Here is a 21,673-nt window from a genome sequence, read left to right as displayed (position 1 = left end):
AGATCCTTCCATCTATAGTGGTCCCAGTGTTTGTGCTGGAATGAGCTTGAAATAATTTGATATTCCTTGCCTTCTGCTCTTTATTGCTGCATTTCTTATTTTAATATTGTACATGCTTTCCAGTGATTTTATCAAATATCATAAGCCACCTTGGGGAAATGTTGCATTTTGAAAAGGAAGCTAACAATAAATACATAAGCATGTTGATGTGAGATTACTGTTAATCTGATGCCATGCAGTGTTAAGAGTTGTATCTTTTGATTGTACTTGTCAGAGACTGAAGGTGCAATCCTATGCATTTAACCGTGTTCTAGGGTCCCAGGTCTACATGATGGTGGTGACTCTAGGGCTTGTGAGAGTGGTTTGATGCAGGGAAACCAAAGAAGGATGTCAAAAGCACCAGAATGGCCAGTTCTAGCACTTTATTTAAAAAGGTGTCAATGTGCAACACACTGTACAGAGCCTTGCTACCTTTGCAGACATAGGGCAAACACCGCAGCCAATCTGGGCAGCTTCCAACATATATAAAAAACATGATAAAACATTATTACTATTTTTTTAAAAAACTTCCCTATACAGGGCTGCCTTCAGATGACTCCAGGTTGGATAACTCCATACCCTCCAATATTTCTCCGATGAAAATAGGGACGTCCTAAGGAAAAGGGCAGAGGGACGCGGGTGGCGCTGTGGGTAAAACCTCAGCGCCTAGGACTTGCCGATCGCATGGTTGGCGGTTCGAATCCCCGTGGCAGGGTGAGCTCCCGTTGTTCGGTCCCAGCTCCTGCCCACCTAGCAGTTCGAAAGCACCCTTAAGTGCAAGTAGATAAATAGGTACCGCTTTATAGCGGGAAGGTAAACGGCGTTTCCGTGTGCTGCTCTGGTGCCGGTTCGCCAGCTGCAGCTTCGTCACGCTGGCCACGTGACCCGGATGTGTCTTCGGACAGCGCTGGCTCCCGGCCTCTAAAGTGAGATGAGCGCACAACCCTAGAGACTGTCAAGACTGGCCCGTACGGGCAGGGGTACCTTTACCTTTAAGGAAAAGGGATGGGACACGGGTGGCACTGTGGGTTAAACCACAGAGCCTAGGACTTGCCGATCAGAAGGTCGGCGGTTCGAATCCCCATGGCGGGGTGAGCTCCCGTTGCTCAGTCCCTGCTCCTGCCAACCTAGCAGTTCAAAAGCACGTCAAAGTGCAAGTAGATAAATAGGTACTGCTCCGGCGGGAAGGTAAACGGCGTTTCCATACACTGCTCTGGTTTGCCAGAAGCGGCTTAGTCATGCTGGTCACATGACCCGGAAGCTGTACACCGGCTCCCTCGGCCAATAAAGCGAGATGAGCAAACCCAGAGATAAAGCAAACCCAGAGTCGGCCACGACTGGACCTAATGGTCAGGGGTCCCTTTACCTTTAAGGAAAAGTGGGACATTCTGGGATCAAATCAGAAACTTGGGATGGCTTCTATAAATCCAGGACTGTCCCTGCCTGGAAAATAAATAAAAATTTAATTTTGTTATTTATTTCGACTGCGTCAGACCAACACAGCTACCTACCTGAACCTGGAAAATAGGGATACTTGGAGGGTCTGCAGTTTGAGAGAAATTGTGGTCCTCTGTGAGACATGGTGTCTCTTGAGTTCCAGAGTTCCTTATGGATAGGCAGGGAGGAGAGAAAAGGGACACAGGTGCCAGGGACAGTGGGAGCCAGTGCCATCGGTACAATTTGGAAGCTTGTGATGCGTGCCAGTAAATGTTTAGGATGCATGGGAATATACACCATGCGGCCACAACTGGATATACAAACACAGAGTTCTTCTGACAATTGACGCTCTATGTAAGGAAGCTCTGGTTTTCAAATGATTATTCTGAACCGCCAGGGGGCGCAAGAGGCACACGGACGGAAACGCGACTGGAGGGAAAAACCAGCCTTGAAACCAAGTAGGAAGCTGGAAGGGGGGGGGTCCCAAATGTGGGCGTGTCTGGTGCGGGCTGCTGGGCGGCGGATTGGAGGAAAGCAAAAGGGGAGGGGCGACGAGTCTTACCTACGTCGTTTTACGTCTCTTCAAGCGCGCGCGCGCATGAATATACATATTTCTGAGGCGAGAGCGACGTCACCCGCCGCGCTTCCCCCGTCCTCCTTACGGAAGAGGTGACGCTTTTGACGCGACGGGTCAAGGGCGAGCGGGGCGTGGCCGGCGCCGGATCGAACGGCCTTGCGAGTCGTGAGTTGGTTAGGAGCGCGGAGGGAGGGAGGAGGGCGTGGCCTCCGGCTCGCCTTAAGAAACCGCCCTCCAGTCTCCGCCCTCGCATGAGGGAAGGGAGGCGTGGCCTCAATCCGAAAGCGGGTGGGGTGAGGGGGGGCGGGACGGCTGGTTGCCATGGGTTCGCTTCCGGCGCTGCCTGGCGGAAGTGGCTGGAATTCTGCTGCTGGCTGCCGTTTGCTGCCGTTGCCCTCGGTCAGTGCGCGGGGAGGCGGGGGGCGCCCCTCTCGCCGGAGGAGTTGGGGGGCAGCGCGTCCCCCCCCCGAGTGAGGCGGGCGGGGGAGAGAGGGACCGAGAGGGGTATGGAGGGGGAAGGGACGGAGGGGAGGGGGAACCGAAGGACACGAGGGAGGGAGCAGGGCAGCCCTTCTCCGCCCCGCGCCCTATTTTTCCGCGTATTTAGTAGCGCCTGTGCTTATGGAGCGAGCCTGAGGGAAGCGAAGGGGCTGCTCGCAGTCGGCCGGGAGGGGGGCGCAGAGAAGGAGCCGCGAAAGGCCCTGTCACTTGACTTTTTAAAGGGGAGACCTCTTCCCTATAGGACCTCCCTTCCCCTGGCCAGTAAGAGCGCAGATAAGCAGCAACGTCCTTACAATATATAGGTGAGCATATGAGGCTGCCTGGTACTGGGTAGCCCAGTATCGTTTTCTCTCACAGGTAGTAGCTGCCCCAACTCTTAAAAGCTGCACTGGTGTTTGTGTGTGCATATATATATACACTCACGGTAGTACCTCGGGTTACATACCTTTCAGGTTACAGACTCCGCTAACCCAGAAATAGTACCTCGGGTTAAGAACTTTGCTTCAGGATGAGAACAGAAATCATGCTCTGGTGGTACAGTGGCAGCAGGAGGCCCCATTAGCTAAAGTGGTGCTTCAGGTTAAGAACAGTTTCAGGTTAAGGACAGACCTCCGGAACGAAGTACTTAACCCGAGGCACCACTGTGTGTGTGTGTGTATATGTGTGTGTGTGTGTGTGTGTGTGTGTGTGTATATATATATAAGCCACCCGTCTGACTGGGCTCCCCCAGCCACTCTGGGCAGCTTCCAACAAATCAAAACACTAATTAATTATGTGACCCCTGCAATCTATGTGAGGGAAGGTGTGTGACAAGCGGTCCCATCTGTCCTTCAGCGTCGGGCAAGAGGTTACATTTTTGATTAGATGACTGCCCTCCCGGGTTTGCGTGAAGCAACAAAGTTATTCACGGGAAAGTTCCAGTCTCAGTCTGCGTCTATTATGTTTTTATAAGTGTTGGAAGCCACCCAGAGTGGCTGGGGCAACCCAGTCAGATGGACAGGGTACAAATAAATAATTGTTATTATTAGTGGTAGTGATCAAGGCTTATGTAGCAATGAGTTGCTTGAAAGGCAGAAGGTTTTTAATCCAGTTTTATATGCTACACAGGGGCATGGTGACTGAGGCGAGAACAATTGGCGACGCAGTGTTGTGCCTCCGGCCAGGGAATCCTACTGGCATTGTTTAAATCCAGCAAGAACTTGTGTCTTTTTTGAGATTGTGTCTAAAAAAAATCTACAGTACTGAGAGATGTGGAACCAGGCTTAAGGACAACTGAGAAGAACAGCTAGACACTGAGGACAATGCGAGTGCTTTGCTCCATGGGTTTTCTGTAGCGGAGTTTATGATCAATTGTGAAGACTGAACTTCCCCTTTGTGAAATGGAAGATTCCACACAAGCCTTAAAAAAGACTTGAAGGGGATTATCCTGGCACCAGAAGACCATGCTGCCATTTGTTTTAGTGGTGGCTAAGGCTGCAGGAACATTTCACCCCTACCTTTAAGCATAGTGGGGTCTGTGTAAGAAATTGAAGAAAGAAGACTTTTTCTGGCTTATCTCACTCTACTGTTTCTTCAAGGTGGAGTCTTTGAAGGGGGAGGGGGGTGCCAAGAGACCCCCCTCCCCCAGGAGAGAAGAACATTAGGCTGGCCACCCTATATCTATGGCAATATGACACCTTCCAGGTGAGTAGCTAGGTGCAATTCACTCAAAGCTTACACTTGGTTTGCACTGTAACCATATTCTGTTTGGATGTCATGCACTATGTGTTCAGTTATGAAAGTGCAAGTATGAAGTGAATGAATCAAACCCCTTGTTTTTTACCTTTAATCTGTTGAAATCTGGGCTTGATAGGTTATGTGAGTAGGTAGGATTTCATGTACCTCTTGTCCCTAATGTCTGTAGCGACCCATTTCTTTCCTAATAAAGTAGGTAAGTTAAGTAGACTTGCTTGCATCTGTTTGGCTTTCACAATTTATACTTGGTGTAGAACTGCCAATTAGCTAGGCACACATAACCCTTCGCAGTAATTGAATCTTGTTGCAACAGGAAGGATGTGAGGGCCTTTTGAATACACCCTGTAGTAGATCTGGGTGCTTTCCTGTATCGGTTAACTGCAGTCATTCAGAGACAGGGACCAGTTGTGCATGTAGTGCCTGAGACCTGTGAAAGGACAAAAATAATCATTGCAGGAACAGATGTCCAGAAATGTGGTATGTATTTCTGAAGCAATCTTTTCGCTGGAGAACACATATGCTAAAATATGCTGGGCACATTGATCATACGTTTCTTTGTTTCTCTTTATCATATGGTTGTGTTGGGTGTAATTTGAATTTATTTGATCTAGAGGCTTCATTTAGTTTGGATATGAGATATTTCTAGATTGACTTAATGGAGTGACTGTACTTATTTCTTTAGCCAGATCTATATTTCAGTTTCAATATATCCTATCATTATTTTTGTAATCACAGTATTATAATGGTAGTAATAATCACAGTATATGGATAGACTGCTTGTCAGAATGCTTCAGATTACAAGGCCTTTGTAAGTTAATATTTCAGTCTTATTGAGCATTGTTGTTCAGGGGTAGGGAACCCCTGACAGGGGGCTGGCTACGCACCCTCTTGATCCCTGTCAATCTTGGCTGGTAAAGTCTTGTGGGAAGTAAATGACTGGATGGTCCATTCTGGTTAATGCCTTGCTATTGGAGGTAGTTATGCCCACTGCCTTGAAAGAGATGGTAGCGTGGCCCCTTTTGTAGAGGTCTTCATGGGTTCAGAGGTTTCAGAAAATTGCTACCCAGTCTCTAATAATTCCTTCTGGGCAAGGTGATTGAGGGGGTGGTGACCAGCTAGCTACAGGTATACCTGGAGGAAGTAGCGTGAGATACCGGTCCCAATCAAGGTGTTAGTAAGAGTATAAAGGTAAAGGTAAAGGTACCCCTGCCCGTACGGGCCAGTCTTGACAGACTCTGGGGTTGTGCGCCCATCTCACTCAAGAGGCCGGGGGCCAGCGCTGTCCGGAGACACTTCCGGGTCACGTGGCCAGTGTGACAAGCTGCATCTGGCGAGCCAGCGCAGCACACGGAAACGCCGTTTACCTTCCCGCCAGTAAGCGGTCCCTATTTATCTACTTGCACCTGGGGGTGCTTTCGAACTGCTAGGTTGGCAGGCGCTGGGACCGAGCAGTGGGAGCGCACCCCGCCGTGGGGATTCGAACCGCCGACCTTTCGATCGGCAAGCCCTAGGCGCTGAGGCTTTTACCCACAGCGCCACCCGCGTCCCTAGCGCCACCCGCGTAAGAGTATACAGAGCCTTAAACAAAGCTTGGGACTGAGGTACAGTATCGAAATATGTGTTTATTATAAAATTTTGCTACTTGGGTGTTTGCTGCTCTGGAATCATGGGATGGGATAGGAAGAGATAAAATTTAATACATAATAATAAATTGACCTGGCACAGGTTCCAGTTTTGTCTGAGACCTCCCCCCACCCCCCGCAAACCACACCCACCTGATACTATACAGTGGTACCTCGGGTTACATACACTTCAGGTTACATACGCTTCAGGTTACACACTCCGCTAACCCAGAAATAGTGCTTCAGGTTAAGAACTTTGCTTCAGGATGAGAACAGAAATCGGGCTCTGGCAGTGGTGCTTCAGGTTAAGAACAGTTTCAGGTTAAGAACGGACCTCCGGAACGAATTAAGTACTTAACCCGAGGTACCACTGTATGTAATGCCAGGTGTGGAGCAGGTAAAGACATGGCTGCCAAGGAACTATCAGGAGCCTTGGAAGTGTGTTGAGGTTGTACCTTAAGCTGACTGGGTACGTTACAGAGTTTCCATTTGGGAACTCAGTAACACAGCTGTCCCCTCTGTAATATAATAATAATAATAATTTATTATTTATACCCCACCCATCTGGCTGAGTTTCCCCAGCCACTCTGGGCGGCTCCCAATCAGTGTTAAAAACAGTACAGCGTTACATATTAAAAACCTCCCTGAACAGGGCTGCCTTAGGATGTCTTCTGAATGTCAGGTAATTATTTATCTGTAGCTGTAGCTATGTGGTATGTGAATCTGTGAGAGATAGTAGCTTGGTGAAGGCAACCTAATGTCAGAAGTAAAATCTAGGCCAGAGGCTTCTAGTTCACAGATCAGTCCCATGAACTGCAAACCTGTGTATGTTTATCTAGAACTCAGTCCTAATGCACTCACTTGCGGATGGCGGCTAACAGATTGAGGTTGAATCCTGACAAGACAGAAGTACTGTTTTTGGGGGACAGGGAGCGGGTTGGTGTGGGGGATTCCCTGGTCTTGAATGGGGTAACTGTGCCCCTGAAGGACCAGGTGCGCAGCCTGGGAGTCATTTTGGACTCACAGCTGTCCATGGAGGCGCAGGTTAACTCTGTGTCCAGGGCAGCTGTCTACCAGCTCCACCTGGTACGCAGGCTAAGACCCTACCTGCCCGCAAACTGTCTCGCCAGAGTGGTGCATGCTCTAGTTATCTCACGCTTGGACTACTGCAACGCGCTCTACGTGGGGCTACCTTTGAAGGTGACCCGGAAACTGCAATTAATCCAGAATGCGGCAGCTAGACTGGTGACTGGGAGTGGCCGCCGGGACCACATAACACCAGTTCTGAGAGATCTGCATTGGCTCCCAGTACGTTTCCGAGCACGATTCAAAGTGTTGGTGCTGACCTTTAAAGCCCTAAACGGCCTCGGTCCTGTATACCTGAAGGAGCGTCTCCACCCCCATCGTTCAGCCCGGACACTGAGATCCAGCGCCGAGGGCCTTCTGGCGGTTCCCTCATTGCGAGAAGTGAGGCTACAGGGAACCAGACAGAGGGCCTTCTTGGTAGTGGCGCCCGCCCTGTGGAACGCCCTTCCATCAGATGTCAAAGAGATAAATAATTACCTGTCATTCAGAAGACATCTTAAGGCAGCCCTGTTCAGGGAAGTTTTTAATATGTAACGCTGTACTGTTTTTAACACTGATTGGGAGCCGCCCAGAGTGGCTGGGGAAACTCAGCCAGATGGGCGGGGTATAAATAATAAATTATTATTATTATTATTATTATTATTATTATTATTATTATTACTCCCAGTAAGCGTTTGCAGGATTGCAGTTTTGGCGATAGTGGAATTGAAATACTTTATTGTCACTTGTACAACTTGTATACAGTGAGATTACACGAGCACCCCCCACTCAGATCTCTCAGTCTTAATTCCCCTCGTTTACTGACGCACACCCACCAAACCCAAAAGTCATTTGCCCTGTTGTTATCTTTTCATTCAGCAGCCTAACAGCCCACGGATAGAAGCTGTTCTTTACCCTGTTGAAGCAGTAGATAGGAAACTGGAAGTTCAATTTAATGGTTTCTGTGAAGGGTACTTGCTGAAACTGACACGTGATTCTGGGGCCCAGGGTTGTCTGTCCTTTCTGTTTAGTCTCCGAGTCCTGCCACACATGTTATTGAGTTCATACTAGCATAATTTTGCACTGAGGGAAGGGTGGTTCAACTGGCGTGGATAGGATAGTGCTCAGTGTGGCCACTGCCCTGTCTACGTGATGCCACTGTCTCTTGCCAAGTCTGACTTGATCAGTTGCACCCTGATCAAGTTGTGGTATCATGAGCTGCTGTGGTGGTGCATAATCACAACACATGATATCACACTGGAGCAAAAGCCCAAATTGCTTCCTTACATAGCAAATCAGATGCCAGGCTAGTAATCTGACATGGGCAAAGCAGGGGCTGGCATGGGGTATTTTTGTAAAGTTCTGTTTATAGTGTCTATTTGCTCACTCTCAGTATACTAAATATTGCTTTCTGAGCACTATTTTTGGCACATGACCCTCTTGCTTTGACAAGTTCCAAAAGCCTCTGCTCTACTTTTTTTTAAACCTGTTTGATTACTTTGATCTTTGCTTTAAAAATTCAAACTTGTGAAAGCCCTGATCACCTAGTGGGCTTATTAAATCAATGTGCACATTTCCATACATCTGAATACAGCAAGTCCAAACATGATTGTAATTTACTCCCAAGAGTTGTATATGGGCTTCCACAATACAGATGGTGCTTAGCTCTGATACCATGCTAAATTAGAGGGGAGGAGATTTCAGGATGTCCCAGATGAAAGATGAAACAAATATGCAGAAAGTGCAGAAGGGGAGGGTGCACGTGGAAATGCTTCTGTTTCACTGATCCCATAGAGCAGGAAGGATATGGAGCAAAATGGTTGTACTGCCTGCTACCTCGTATCTGCACAACAGACAGAGTCATTAGGACTTTAGGGAGAAATTCAACCTTGCTCTAAAGTGATTGTTCTTTCATGGACTTGCCAGATCCCCCTCTCCCCCCTCTGTGCACTGTTCCAGAGTTCGTATCTCCCCTCCCCCCCCCCCTGAGCGCCCCCCCCCCAGGGGAAAACTGTTGTCTCCCCTCCTCTGACAGGACTTCTGACAGGGCTTCCTCTGATGACTCATTAGTTGAATCCCACCGTAAGTCTCCAATAAGCAGCCCCCATGCTTTTAACACTGCAAGATTGGCTTTAAATGGGGTCAAGTTGAATCCCCCACAGTGTTTTACACTGTATAATCAGTATTCCATGCAGCATGTCCTAATTTAAAGTTAAATGTGGGCTCGTAAGGTCAGTGATACTGAAATAATTTAATAATGGTTGGCTAGACTTGTATTATGGGCAAGATGTTTCAGCGACTCCCTGTTTAGTTCCAACATAACGTACAGTATTCCCTGTGAATACTGAATTCCACCCATCTCTGGTTTTCTGAGCTCATGACTGTACGAGTACTTTGAGGCCCTAATTAACTCAGTCTCTTCGAAATATGTTCAGCCTCTTATGACTTGTGCAAATTAATGGGGGAAGAGAGAGACTGAGATCCAGGTGACCACAGAAGCTAAACTGAAGATGTTACTGTGATGGTGGATGGCTTTGGGTAGCAGCTCCAGGGTCTTTTCTGGGGGATCCATGTTATCCCCTTACTTGGAATGAACCAAAGCAAAGCCTTGGACTTACACCTGTTCTTCACTTCCATGTGGTGAGGAGGAAGACTTTGCTTGCATTTACTTTTGGTTTCACAGAATCCTGCTGCCTTGTTGCATGCAATGTAATAATCTATGGTTTGAAGTTGGCTTGTTTATTTGACCAGAGTTTGTTTTAAATTCCAATCTTGGATTGGTATAAAACAACAGACCTCTGTCAAAGTAAGCACTAATGAATTTCTTTTCCCAACTGTTATAGGGGGAAAGAGCGAACATGTGAGATTTCATTCATTCTGACCTGTGCACATATCACTGAACAATGGTTTAGTGTAACACACAAATGAGGTAGCTGTCTGTTTGGCTACTCAACATGCACAGCATAATAGTTTATCCTGTCTGACCAGAGGACTATTTCAACTGGAATGTGTCATGTGGTTTCTCTCTTCTCTTTTGCAACACCTGAGAGTTGTGTTGTTGTTGCCTTGATTGTGGGCGACCCCAAATTTAATTAGTATGCCACTCTAAATCAAGATAAACTCTACTCAAGTATAGCCAGGACACTTCAACAAGCAGTGCCTTGGCTGCATCTCTTACTCCCTCACTTGGAAGTAGTTGTATGTGTTTACTGTGTAATTTTGGTTCCTGGGAACATAAAAGCCAGTGGAGAAATAGTCTTAGCTAGCCAGGTCAGTGGGAAGGGACATCCTGGATGAAATGTGAGACAAACTGGGGTGGATGTGAAACTTGCCTCCCCTATAGAAACTATTTGTGCTTCATGAGGGTGGCCCCTCTCACAGCTGGAGAACTCTTAACATTTCACTTCACCTGTGAGCTGCTCGTCTCCATTCTTAAACCAATGAATTGTTTTCCTGCAAGATTATTGCGTAAATTACATTATTTCTGTTTACAGCTATGCCCAGTATAACACATTTGTAGTAAGTAGACACAGGTACCTGCAATATGTTCTGCGCTGGAATGGGAAGCCTGTAGCTTTCCATATGTTTTAGGGCTCCAACTCCCATCAGCCCCAGGCCAGGAGTTGTAGCCCAATAACACTGGGATTCTCCATCCCTATTCTGTAGTGTCCTCACCTCAGGAAGAAGTCACAATGGGGCCTGGCCTGTAGAATCTAAGATTGCAGGTAGAAACATCTCAATCTCTCATTAGACCTACAATAATTCCTTGGCATTCACTTTCTAACAGGAATCAGCCAGATGTTTCTAACAGGAATCAGCCACTAACAAGTCATGAATGTGATGGCTCTCTCTATGATTTACCCTCCAGCAACTGGTATTCAGATCTGTACGGCCTCCATCTGTGGTACTTTCATTTCAGCTTTCATGGCTAATAGTGATTGATAGGCCTATCCTCTGTAAATTGGTTTGGGCATTTTAAAAAGCCATTTAAGCTGCTGGCCATCTTACATTCTGTGAGGTGATCTGATTCAGAGTTCAGCTGAGACTGACTTGAATGAGTGTTCAGAACTCAGCGATGGCTTCTGTGTTCTGGGGAAGAACTCTTTTCATTAGTGTTAAATATTGAAAGCCATTCAATTAAGTCTCTGTTGCTTGGCAGAATCTAAGAAACATTGCAAAGGGCAGACACGTGTTTTCTGACAGATTGCTCTGATCTGCAGATCTAGAAACCTTGGCTGGCTCTGTTGAGAATTCTGGTTACCATTTGACTGGTAGTAGAAAAGAGTCTGTGTAATACTGATAACATATTTTAAGAGCTTGTTTTTAGGAAGAGTAGCAGAGCTGCTAATTGCAGTAATGTCTGCCTTCTAGAAGCCAGCAGATTTCTATTCTACTTACATTAGACACGTCCAAAGTCCGCTTTGGGACCCTAATCTGGACCGCCGGCCAAGTTAATCTGGGCCCTGTGGCAGTATATGTCCTGGGGTAAATCCTAAAAAAAGCTCAACAACTTTGGGTGGGTGGCCCTCATACATGTTCACTTCATCAAATCTGGCCCTCCTTGAAAAAACGTTTGGGCACCCCTGACTTACAACCTTTACAAGTCAGCAAGCCAGGTTAGTGTGATGTAACAGCTAGAGTTTCGTTCGTAGAACAGGGAGGCCCAGCTTCAAAAAGCAGCTCCGCCAAAAAGTGACTAGCCCAAGGTTTCCCAGTACTATCTCTCAATCTAACCTCCCTCAAAGGGTGGCAAGCAAATAAAAGGTGTGGTGAACGCTGTAGTTCTGAACTCCTGGAGAAAATATGGAATGGAAATTGAGCACCTTCCTCACCCCCCCAAATGCAGTTACCTTGGTAATAATCTTGACTTCAGGACACTTGTGGCCTGTGCTGTGTTTCGCTTAAGTGAGCGCCTTGGAGAATGGCCAACTTCCCCGTCTCAATGTTCATCCCCACCTGAAATTCTTTCAGAGAAGGGCTCAAGGGCAAGTGTGCTCCCAAGCATGTTCAGATGGCCTTTCCTTTGTGAGGATAATGTTTCCCTGTCTGGGGGGGATTGTGTAATTTGGTGACTTCCTCTCTCCTGCCTCCAGGGACTGCAGCCTCACAACTGTGTGAGATGGTGGTTCAGCTGAGGGGGAGGGGATTGGCCCCTCTGCTGCACTTGCTGACTTACCTTTACCCATCTAGTCAACCACTATGTACATACTCATGTGGTCTCTCCAGGTGCACTCTACAAAATGGTGCCTGCCACTTCCCTGATAGCCTCGTATTGAGAGGCAGAGCTGAACGGAGCAATACAATGTTCATTGCAGTAGCAGCACAAAGCTTTCAGTGCTTTCTTATGTGTAGCCCACTACAAATGCAGTTACTGCCCCCATGTGATGCCTCAGCGCTTGCTATAACGGCGCACATGGGCACAATAATAGCACAAACTGCTCAGCTGGAACTTTTTGGCTTTGCGTTCTCTCGTGATGGCAATTGGCCAAGCCCGTAAAATTCTCTAGTTGGCAGCACTAGACTCGTCCCCTCTGCAACTGCTTGTGTGTTTCTTTTTGTTTTGCTCCTAACCTCTCTCTCCTTATTTCTGTTCAGATATGTCAGTGAGAGAAGCTGTGTCATTTTAATTGTGGCAGTAGAACTGGAGGGAGAGTTGCAGGGCAGATGGTAGCAGATTGTATAGGAAGGGTGGGGTGCATGGCTGGGCAGCAAGCAGATCTTACTCCTGCCATTGCAAATGGATGGTGCTGTTGCAAGAATGCCAGTTTCACATTGGCATTATTTTTCATATGGAATGCTTAGCCACAATTGGAGACGATTATCAGATAGGCTGTTGGTTGGCCTTTGGTCTGTCACTTGGTAAGCATTACAGTTCTAACCAGGCAAGGCTGGAATCTGTTGGATTAGTCTATCATTCTGAAAAAACTTTCTCTAGGTTTCGAGGCTTCAGTGGATAAGCCTGGAAACCAAGAGGATGTCAGTCAAAGATGGGGCTTTTAAGAATCATGGGGGAGGCATCATGTGTGAATGTAAGTCTCTGACATATTGACTGACAATCCAAAAGCAACACAGTAGGCTAATAATATAATTACAATACTTTGGTATCACTATTGAATTATGTCTTAATTGGCAATCAGATAACGTACAATATATACATGGTGACACCAGCTAATGTGAGTTAAGAAAATGCCCCCAAATAAGGGATTTTTAGGCTGTGTAACGTCATGAAGAATCACTAAAGCTTGAGGCAAATATGCAGTATTTGTAGAGAGTAAGCTGAAGAACGTTGGTGCTCCAAACACAGCAACAGGACAGTCCTTCCAGGATGACCGACTGTTTCAATCAATGTTCTTCCTCAGCTGATAATAATACCAAATAGAATCAGTTACATTCAAATACAATAAATGAGATGATATACCTGAACATTCTGTAAATGGTTATTACACAATAAGAGATACATTACCAAGTAAAACGTCCAAAAGGGTACACAGGATACATATGTTGGTGTCACCATGTATATATTGTACGTTATCTGTCAATTAAGACATAATTCAATAGTGATACAAAAGTATTGCAATTATATTATTAGCCTACCGTGTTGCTTTTGGGTTGTCAGATTGTTCTGTTTGCAACACAGGGGTTCTTTTTTGTTTAGTCTCTGGCATATTGTCAGGTATTTAGGAACCCTCAGTGGCTGCTGTTGTGTAGAAATGTTGGCACATCTGAAAAAGAATCTGACTTAAGTCACTTTGTGTTTTTATTTTATTTTTTATTAAACCTAAAACCTTTGTGCCGTGCCTCACCTATCCATGGTGCAGAACAGAGATCCTAACGGAACATCAACCTATACGAGTTATATTTGAATTTTTCTTTGGCAGCAAATATCAGACTTACTTTTTCTTTTTAATTAGGTGACTTCTTGGAGTCTTGAGTCTTTCACAAAGTGGATACAACATCTGCACACATGTCATCATGGGAGTTGTCTTACACGCTATACTTGCGTTTAAAAATATAAGGAGCTTTTTGTGCCTGCTTCTGAGAAAAAGGTAGGTGGGGACTCAGTGAGCATGGGTCTGTTGTGGAAGTGGGGGAGGTGGATCAAACTTTTCCCAGCTTACATTTTTTAGATGTGGGAGTGCCATGCATCAACTATCACTTATCTTTAAAATTGGCCGTTTTTAAAGAAGTATTAAAATTTTATCAAGGTCACTTATTTGGATGTGCATCTTGCATTTTTATGCTATGAAGCTCCCTAAGATCTACAGATGAAAAGCAGTATACTAATTTAATAAATAAATATTGAAATCAGTGTGAAGGTGGCTTGTTGACAAGTTAGCTTTGCATTTGAGATAACCAAGTTTATTACCAGAGAAATTTCATGCACTTTGTCATGGCTTATGACTTTGAGCATATGACTTTATAACCCTGTTGTTGTGATGACCTTTTGCCCCGAAAGGCTTTCATTTTCTCACGGAATGGCTGGGAATGAGCTCCCACATAGCAGTTAACTAGGGTTGCCATATTTTCAAAATTGAAAATCCGGACAGAGTTGTTGTTGTTGTTTTGAGTGGACCCTGCCACCTCCCCAAAGCCTGCCTGATTTTGAGAAGGCAGTGTAAGGGCTCTTGGATGCTCCCACAGCCCTGGCACTGCTTTTCCAAAGTGAGACCTGACTGCATCTCCCTTTCCATCACTGCAAACTAAGCTGCCTGAAAGCGCTACAGAAGCCCTTGGTGGGAGGGAGTCTGCTCTAGGAATCAGAGAAAGGGAGAGAATGGAAGAGGGATCCTGGCAGAAGGAGAGAGAGGGAAGGGAAGGAAAGGAAAGGAAAGGAAAAGGGTCTGAAGGAAGAGGAGTGGGTGCTGGGGGGAGGGGTGTCCAGACAGGTGTCCTACTTGTTTTGTCCTGGGGAGCTTGGATTGGGATGTGATGACAGGATGTTCATGAGCCTGGATAGCTCAGTTGGTTAGACCATGGTGCTGATAACACTCAAGGTTGCAGGTTCAATCCCTGTATGGACCAGCTGCATATTCCTGCATTGCAGGGGGTTGGACTAGATGATCCTCAGGGTCCCTTCCAACTCTACAGTGCTATGCTATGACAGTTGGGTGCGGAGGGAAAAGGCAGCAATTCTCATTTGTGATTTGGCAGTGGGATAGGAGAGGCAAGTACAGTGGCTTAAAGGCTAGATTTCCCAAATCAATACAGTGCCAAAAGTATCTCTTTAGGGTCCCGTTTTTAAAATTGCTCAAGGTATTGGAACCGTTTTATCTACACCTCTCTCATTTTTATTCTTTCTGTTAAATGCAGGTATGCTAACAATCCTGCCCTATATTTGCTGTTTCATCTTCCATGTCCATTTTATTTTTCTTCTGGCTCAGTGGCAGTCTGCTGCAAAGCATACCATCTCTCTCCTGGAGTCAGGCATGACATTTCTTCCCTTCTTTTGATGCTCAACCTTTGTGGATGTCTCTATTCATCTTAAAACGTGCCCTAGAAAGAGAGGCAGCTGCTGAAGCTAGATAGAATAAAGCACAGGGAGAAATGTAGCTTGCAAGTGTAAAACGAAATGGAATAGCACCCCATAATAAGATGACAAAAGAATGGGGGCCTATAATGGGTCCTGTTTCATTCTGTGTTGCTTTAAAAAACAAACACTATTTTTAAACCTTCCTGAGGCTTCCAGCAGACAATAGTATTCCTGACCAATAATCTTGGTTATTAGCAAGTGTTGCACATCACCTTAAAGTGGTTCACAAAAATTACTTGCCAGCTTGGTGACTATTAGTCCTTTACTGGCAATCTGAAAGGGTTCATTCCCTGTTTCCCTATTGGGTGGCAAATCTTCCTCAACCCAGACAGCCAATGCTAACTATTTACAAGGCTAGCCAAATAGTAAGAGCAGGTTGGGAAATGAGAAGGGAAGCCATGGGAGGATTGTTCAAGTAACTTCTGCTTTTGTACATGAGGATAGCCACTCCAAAACCAGCACATGGTTTGATGAAGAGGTGTCTGCCCGCTGTAATGTGGCAGGTTTCAGGTTTGAGAAAACAGTGTGCAAATTGCAGTAAGTTGCTTGAAACTGAAACAGGCAAATAGGGTGCACACATCTGGCACAGGAAGTTGTTTTGCTGGTGTGATCAAAGTTGTCCATCCATGTCCTAGACTAATACTGGGGTCAGATTCCTTTATTAAGGGTGCATATCCTTAAAATGCAGCAGAATGCATAGATAGAGCCACACTAGACATATTTATTTAACAACATTTTATATAGGTAAAAATAAAGGTAAAGGACCCCTGGATGGTTAAGTCCAGTCTGGTGCAATGGGACACCGTGACAGAAGCCAGAGCGCATGGAAACGCCGTTCACCTTCCCACTGCAGTGGTACCTATTTATTTACTTGCACTGGTGTGCTTTTAAGCTGCTAGGTTGGCAGAAACTGAGACAGAGTAACGGAAGCTCACCCCATTGCGAGGATTCAAACTGCCAGCCTTCCGATCGGCAAGCCCAAGAGGTTTAGACCACAGTGCCACCCACGTCCCGTTAACATTTTCTGTACCACTTGATTGTAATAAAACCTCAAAGTGGTTTCCAAAAAATACCAAAATTATCAGAAAAACAATTTTAAACAATTTAAAAAATCATTAAAATAAACTGTAGAAAATATTAAAACACACCAACATTTATGGGTCTGGGTTGTTGTTTAGTCATTTAGTCGTGTCCGTAGGATTGCCAATATCTGTTACAAGCAAGTGCCAAAAAGAATGTAGTCAGGGCACCTGCCCAATGTCAAGAGGCAGGGAAATTCAAAGTATGGGTGCTGAAATACTCAAAGACTTGATTCCTTAAAACTGTGTAGCAGGTATTATGTGGCACCTGTAACAGTGCCAGTTCTGTAGATCAAAGTGGTTTAGAGGGCACATATTGGGTAAGGTGATCCCACAAGTAAACTAGTCCCAAGCCATTAAGGGCTTTGTATACTAATAGTAACACCTTGAACTCTGCCCGGTAAGAAATCAGCAACCAGTGCAGATATCTGAGCAGGGTCTCACTCCTGTTAGCAACTGTGCTGCAGCATTCTACACCAACGGCAGTTTCTAGGTCAAGCACAATGGAGCTCCACTTAGAGTACATTGCAGCAATCCAGACTTGAAGTCACCAGTGTCTGAACTATTGTGGTCAAGTTTTCCCAGTCCAGGAAGAATAAAAGCTTCTGTACCAAGCGCAGCTGGTAAAAGGCGCTTTCAGCCACTGAGTCTACCTGTGGCTCCAGTGACAAAGCTGGACCCAGAAACACCCCTGACTGCTTGTCTGCTCCTTTAGGGGGAGTGCAACCCCATCCAGGACAGACAGCTGTCCAGTTTCCCAGACACCGGAACCAGTCACCCACAGTGCCTTTTTCATGATAAGATTCAAGCTCAACTTTTTCAATCAAGCTCAGCTCATTACATAGTATGAGGAGAAAGACAGCAGGCAGTTACGTACATTATTAGCATGCCACATTGTGTCTTATATTAACTGTGATCCAACCTTGGCTCACCAATTGTCCACTTCTGCCACTCCTTATTAGTATTACTTGACCTAATAACCCATTACGACTATACCACCGTTCTCATGTTTTTGTTTCTTTAAAATTCAGGTGTTTAAGCTTGTGTCTTAGCCAAGATCTCAAAGATGGCTCACATTGGAATGCAACATAAAGTACAATGAGACAATGGAACCCCATCAGGAAAAAAATGTATTCCAAATTAACAGCCAACCAGGAAAACAAATGAGTAATAATATTTTTTAAAAAAATCTGTAGGCAGATTCTGACATTGTTCCAAGAGGACGAAAGCTTTACCTAAACTGATTGTAAACTGCTTTCTAAACTGTTTGTAGAATTGGTCAGGTGAGCTTTGCTGGATAAAGAGCTCCCATCATTGGGGCACCACTGTGGAGGAAACCATACATCTTAGGCGCATGGACTATGCTTCATGGTGGGAGGTAATTACAGCTAGCCTTCCTTCAGATATTTTTAAATCCTGGGGTGATGTGGAAAGCAGAAGAGCTGAAAGCAACACCACCCCTCATTCACCTATGATCTGATTACTTCCTTCCTTAAACTTTTTGAATTCCCCCTTTATGCAGAGATGGGAATCTGTTTCAAGTGTTCGGTCTCTTGTGCCCTTCCTGCAGCCCTTTATCATGCTGTTAGCTGGGTCACTGTGTCCCAAGCAAGGCAGATTGCTTACAGTGCCCATTATGCCCAGGGAAGGTATCTGTCACCAGTTCTTCTGAAGGATAAAGGAGAAGCTACAAAGCAAGACAATGGGTGTTAAAAACAAGTCTACAGATCGGATTCTCTCAGAATAATTTCCAGGGATTTCTGCCCATGGTGTGCATTATTCCTATATTTTTACTATTTTTGTTTTGCCTTTTCTTTCCAGAAGAAGAGGCAAGGTAGTTAACAAAATGCCTGAAGTAACAATCAGAATAGTTTATTTGTTGTTTATCTTTATTGATTTAAATTTTACTTTATATCTCACTTCTCCTCCATTATATCCCACCTCTCTTTCCAAGGGAGTAAACATTCAAGCACTGAATAGACCCAGAGCTGCTTAGCTTCAGCAAGGCCTCGTGTGTGTGTGTGCCTTCAGATCATACACTAGGACCATATCTACAACAAAATGGTGCTTATTTCCAACTAAATGTGTTTACCATTCCTTTAGCAAAAGCAAACAGCATTTATTCATGTAGTCATGATACTGTTTTCAGTTTGAAATCCAAATTTCACATGCTTAAGAGCATTTCTATCCCACCAGCACAAGCTTTTCTACTTGTATAATGGGACTTCCCCCGCTCCCCTACTTCCCCACACCCTTGGTTCTGATTTAAGCCCACGAATACAGTCAAACCTGATGGTAAATGCTATTCAACAATTTCATGCTGGATTCTCCCTTGGAAGTTTGTTTTTTGCATGAAAAATATTGATGTTTAGGTCAGTGGTAGAGTATCCTGGAAGGCTGAAATGTTTTCCTGCTGGTTTCTAAATGTACAGTGGTACCTCGCAAGACGAATGCCTCGCAAGACGAAAAACGCGCAAGACGAAAGAGTTTTCCATTTTTTGAGTCGTTCCGCAAGACGAATTTCCCTATGGGCTTGCTTCGCAAGACGAAACGTCTTGCGAGTTTGTTTCCTTTTTCTTAAAGCCGCTAAGCCGTTAATAGCCGCTAAGCCGCTAATAGCCGTGCTTCGCAAAACGAAAAAACCGCAAGACGAAGAGACTCGTGGAACGGATTAATTTCGTCTTGCGAGGCACCACTGTACATGGGATTTATATGTCTGGCTTGTATCCATTTACACTCCTGCATAGTGACTGATCTATTTGCGCCTTATAGAAGGTCTTTGTTGGCAGGTGATGGCTTCCATCCCATGTTGAAGATAAGGGGGGGGGGCTGTGCTGGATCAGACCAAAGGCCCATCTAGTCCAGCCTCCTTTTCTTACAGTGGCCAACCAGATGCTGCTGAGACATTTGCAAGCAAGACCTGAGTTCAAGGCACTCTCCCTAGCCTTCCCATTTGTTCTTCCCAGCAACTGATGTCCAACAGTGGAGGTAGAAGTATAAGCAGTTGAATGAGCCCCTGATGCTGTGTTGTGTATATTATTAAGCCCTACAGTAGTGTTGTCTGAGTGGATAGGCGGGCAGGCAAAGTCAGCATCTGGATATGTTGCATGATCTAGTTGCTGGGTTTCTATCTGTCTTGGGTGGTCCATTATTATTCATTACAGTTGTTTGCCCCACCTTTCAGAATACAAATCCATCCAAGGCAGCTTACTAATAAGATTAAACTACATTTAAGAAACGCACAATAAATTGCAGCAACGTATAAAACGTAACTGGGATCCTTTCTGTGCTGGTGGTGGTAGTCCTGTGGAGTCCAGCCAGCGCCGGTCCTGATGCTGTTGTCTTTGCCTTTCTCCCTGTCTCCAGCCTTGAATCCTTCCTACAGTCGATGCTGAAACAGGCTCAGTCTAAGGAATCCTTCCTGCTGCTGACTAGCTGTTTGAGATAAGACAGGCCAGAACAAGCGAGAGACTTTGTTTCTAAGCCTTCAGCCTTCTCCTCCTCGTCCCACCCCTTTTCCACCTGAAGCTGGCACTTCCTGAAAAGGGACAAATTGTGCCCGAGGACATGCGTATTTTGTGCTGTGTCACAGAGCACAGAACCTGCCGTGGGATTTGGCTCTTTGAGCATTGCACTTGCATGCTTTCCAAGTGACCCAGGCTTTTGGTCTCCACAGCTTTGAAGTTTTAAAGCTGCGCAGATGGAGCGCATGAAAGGCTTACAAAGCAAAAGGGACTTTCTATGAGGTCTTCAAGTGGCAAGGTTTCCCTGGCTCCGGAGCTTTTTCTTTCCCTTTCTGTGGCTTGCATTCCTTAGCTCTGGTGGCCCCAATTCTGACAGGCTTGGTCAGCAGCCAAGCCTCAAGAGTCTGTTTCCGTTTTTCCAGCTTAGTGCTGCCCCTTCTTGGTGGGAGAGTGCTGTATTGCTCGATTCCGCTCAACAAGCAAGCAAAGCCACCGAGCAAAACATTATCAATTTACTCACTGAGTTCTCTCTCTCCCTCTCACTACTTCCTCACACACCCCTCTTTAGATGGGAAAGGTTAATCCTCCCTGATCTGGTAGCTGATGCTCACAGAGGAGGGAGTTAGGTATCATGAGGGAACCAGCTGGACTAGAATGTCTCCATCCTGGAGTCTCAAGGGAAGGCATGTTTTTTTGTACACCTGTGAAACAAGGCTTCCTGGCTGCCTTCTTAACTCTCTGCGAGTTCACATGTCTTTCTCCTGTTAAGTGTTCATCTGGTCCAGAAAACTATCATGAAAATTGTTGACTCGTTTTCTGGCAAGTGAAACTGAGAGGCAAAAGGTGAGGTTATCTTAGTCTGCTGCTGCTTCATCACCATCAGGGTGGAGAATGTGGCATTGGAGGTTTTTTTCCCCTTTGGGCTCCTATAGCTGCCGTTTCTCCAGTCACTGGGATTTGGAGACTTCAAGATTGGGGGTTGGTCTCAGTGGGGAGCTTTCTCTGATTTCCATCTGCCTGCTCTGCTCATAGGCATGAACTTGAAGTGCTCCTCTTTTCTTGCTTTGAGGACTTTCAGCTTGAGACATTTATCCTCTAGAGCTGTGTTCCCCAACCTTGGGCCTCCAGCTGTTTTGGGACTACAACTCCCATCACCCCTAGCTGATAGGACCAGTGGTCAGGGATGATGGGAATTGTAGTCCCAAAACATCTGGAGGGTCAAGTTTCACCATGCCTGCTCTAGAGCTGTGGCTAGAACAAAGGAGTCTTGATTAAGCCTGAGCAAAATACTTGAACTAGTGGCCTGGTTGACAATTAGCTTCATACTGGGGGCTGTATAAGTGAGCAATGGTGGAAGGGCCAGCAGTTTTAGACCTGCCTGCTGACTTAGTCCAGTACAATGTATGGGCCAATGGTTCTTTAATCCCCTCCTCTTCCTTAGTGCACAACATAGACTTGGACAGAGCTCTTCCCTGAAGATGTATCACAGCTGCACAGTCCCCTGTGTGAGTCAAAACACAGGCAAATGGGAGTGAGCAGCTGAGGTGTATGTGAATGCTGCCAATGTTCCTGTTGCTGTTGGCACAGGAAGATTTTTTTGCAATATGTGAGCTCCCATAGGACAA

At 45.7% G+C, this 21,673-nt stretch overlaps 2 protein-coding genes across 7 annotated transcripts in view; both read left to right on the top strand.

Annotated features, from left to right (window-relative positions):
* Positions 1-21,673, top strand: part of LOC128408915 (uncharacterized) — a 269,287-nt gene that overhangs the window by 203,482 nt on the left and 44,132 nt on the right. The gene's annotated exons all lie outside the window — the stretch shown is intronic.
* Positions 2,353-21,673, top strand: part of MGAT1 (alpha-1,3-mannosyl-glycoprotein 2-beta-N-acetylglucosaminyltransferase) — a 40,551-nt gene continuing 21,230 nt past the window's right edge. Inside the window, exons 1-5 of one of the 5 annotated variants that reach the window (XM_053378971.1) lie at positions 2,353-2,452; positions 3,662-4,237; positions 13,887-14,021; positions 19,466-19,572; positions 19,951-20,891. The gene's annotated coding sequence lies outside the window, so the exon portion shown is untranslated. Of the gene's footprint in view, positions 2,453-2,585; positions 2,857-3,661; positions 4,238-13,886; positions 14,022-19,465; positions 19,573-19,950; positions 20,892-21,673 lie in introns of those variants that run through there. The other 4 variants (XM_053378972.1, XM_053378969.1, XM_053378970.1 and 1 more) reach the window with 4 other exon arrangements.

Source organism: Podarcis raffonei, chromosome 2, assembly GCF_027172205.1.
Source record: "Podarcis raffonei isolate rPodRaf1 chromosome 2, rPodRaf1.pri, whole genome shotgun sequence".
NCBI classification, from domain to species: Eukaryota; Metazoa; Chordata; class Lepidosauria; order Squamata; family Lacertidae; genus Podarcis; species Podarcis raffonei.
Note: the sequence above shows the minus strand (reverse complement) of the source record. Positions and strands in the feature narration are given on the sequence as shown.